Source organism: Cucurbita maxima, unplaced genomic scaffold (assembly GCF_002738345.1).
Source record: "Cucurbita maxima cultivar Rimu unplaced genomic scaffold, Cmax_1.0 Cma_Scf00044, whole genome shotgun sequence".
Taxonomy (NCBI): Eukaryota; Viridiplantae; Streptophyta; class Magnoliopsida; order Cucurbitales; family Cucurbitaceae; genus Cucurbita; species Cucurbita maxima.
Window position 1 is genome coordinate 152,850 of NW_019272060.1, and position 2,664 is coordinate 155,513.

The following is a 2,664-nucleotide window of genomic DNA, read 5'->3' on the forward strand; positions in this document are numbered from 1 at the left end:
ATGTTATTCATTTTCACTAGCCATTCGCTAGTCATTTGAATTGCGCCTTAGACTATTCGAAAATCCTGACTACTTATTGATAAATCTCACATTGGTTGGAGTGGGTTGGGGAATGAACCATTCCTTATAAGGACGTGGAAACCTCTCATTAATACACGCGTTTTAAAAATGTGAGGCTGACGACGATCCAGAACAGGCAAAATGGAAGATATCTGCTAGCGATTGAAGAGGGTGAGGAAGCATTTCTTTTAAGGGTGTGGAAACATCTTCCTAGTAGATGCATTTGAAAACTGTGAGGCTAATGGTAATATGTAATGCGCCAATGTGGACAATATCTGCTAACGGTGGGCTTGAAATGTGGTATCAGAGCTAGTCACCAGGTGATGTGCCAGCGAAGACGCTGGGTCCCCAAATGGGTGGAGTGTGAGATTTCAGATCGGTTCGAGAGAAGTTGAAACATTTCTTATAAGTGTGTGGAAACCTCTCCCTAGTAGACTGCCATCGAGAACGCTGGGAAACCTCTCCATAGTAGATGCGTATTAAAACTGTGAGGCTGACGGCGATACGTAACGAGCCAAAACCGACAATATCTACTAGTGCTGGGCTCGGACAATTTTAAATAATTGGCTGGAATAGCTCAGTTGGTTAGAGCATGTGGCTGTTAACCACAAGGTTTGGAGGTTCAAACCTCCTTCTAGCGATGGTAATCAAATGCTCTTTATAAGAGTCTCGATATCAACCCTAAGACTTGTCGATCCTTGAACTTTCACTGCTTCATGGTCATGGTATTCGGCTTTACAACACAATTTTTTCTTCTCCTTCTAGCAATGGTAATCAAGTGCTCCTTATAAGAGTCTCGAAAATATTATTGTCTTACATTTTCTATTGAATCATAACCCTTGAATTGTGTTATAATTTTTTCTTCTCCTTGATGATGTTAAACGTCACGTTCCTGGATAGCGTCAACTAGATCAACCCTAAGACTTGTCGATCCTTGAACTTCCACTACTTCATGGTCATGGTATCCGGCTTTACAACACAATTTTTTCTTCTCCTTGATGATGTTGAACGCCACATTCCTGGATAGCGTCAATTGGATCAACCCTAAGACTTGTCGATCCTTGAGCTTCCACTGCTTCATGGTCATGGTATCTGACAAAGATCTTTCTAGGAAAGATATTCTTCAATCTCCATCTTCCATAAACTGAAATCGAATCCATCGAACGTCTCAATTCCAACCTTTGAACTTTCCATCTTCACAGATCGTGTTGAATTTTGCCTAACTTGGTACCAATTGTTAGAATCACACAACAACTTACAGACTCAATCTAGTTGAACCCAAAGAACAAGAGAAAGAAAATGTCTTGAGCTTCCACTACTTCATGGTCATAGTATTATGTTTTACCCCCAACAGGGGTTTGTAAAGATCTTTCTGGTAAAGATAATCTTCAATCTCCATCTTCCATAAACCAATAACTGAACCATCGTACTTCTCAATTCCAATCTTTGAGCTTTCCATCTTCACAGATCGTGGTGAATTTCGCCTATCTCTGATACTAGTTGTTAGGATCGCACAACAACACACACACTCGTTAAGAAAATGCAAGAAGAACTCTGGCTAAAGAATTTGCATTGATTTAATAATTTCAAGTATTTCCAGTAAGAGAAACAGTAGTGAGTGAGTATTTCTAGTAGGAGAGAAACAATGAGTGAGTAGGAGAGAAACAGTAGTGAGTGAGTATTTCTAGTAGGAGAGAAACAGTAGTAAGTGAGTATTTCAAGTAGGAGAGAAACAGAAACAGTAGTAAAATAGTAGGAGAGACAGTAAGTGACAAGTAGGAGAGAAAAAGTAGTAAGTGTAGTAAGTGACAAGTAAGAGAGAAACAGTAGTAAGTGTAGTAAGTGACAAGTAGGAGAGAAACAATGAGTATTTCCAGTAGGAGAGAAATAGTGAGTGAGTAGGAGAGAAACAGTAGTGAGTGAGTATGAGAGAACAGTAGTAGTAAGTGAGTATTTCAAGTAGGAGAGAAACAGAAACAGTAGTAAGTGAGTATTTCAAGTAGGAGAGAAACAGAAACAGTAGTAAAACAGTAAGAGAGACCGTAAGTGACAAGTAGGAGAGAAACAATAGTGAGTGAGTATTTTCAATAGGAGAGAAACAGTAATGAGTGAGTGATTCCAGTAGGAGAGAAACAATAGTGAGTGAGTGATTCCAATAGGAGAGAAACAGGAGTGAGTGAATGAGTATTTCCAGTAGGAGAGAAACAGTAGTGAGTGAGTGAGTATTTCCAGTAGGAGAGATTCCAGTATTTCCAATAGGAGAGATTCCAGTAGTGAGTGAGAGATTCCAGTATTTCCAGTAGTGAGTGAGAGATTCCAGTAATTCCAGTAGTGGGTGAGAGATTCTGGTATTTCCAATAGTAGGTGAAAGGGGAGAGATTCCAGTATTTCTAGTAGTGGGTGAGAGATTCAGGTGAGAGATTCCAGTATTTCCAGTAGTGGGTGAGAGATTCTAGTATTTCCGGTAATTAGTGAGAGATTCCAGTATTTCCAGTAGTGATTGAGAGGTGAGAGATTCTAGTATTTCCAATAGTGAGTGAGAGGTGAGAGATTCAGTATGATTCCAATAGTGGGTGAGTGATTCTAGTAGTGGGTGAGAGATTC

At 39.8% G+C, this 2,664-nt stretch overlaps 1 non-coding gene across 1 annotated transcript; it reads left to right on the forward strand.

The window, feature by feature from the left end:
• Window positions 1-626: 626 nt before the first annotated feature.
• On the forward strand, window positions 627-700 carry TRNAN-GUU. Its single transcript has one exon. It is a non-coding gene; the product is annotated as a tRNA-Asn (tRNA).
• The last annotated feature ends 1,964 nt before the right edge of the window (window positions 701-2,664 follow it).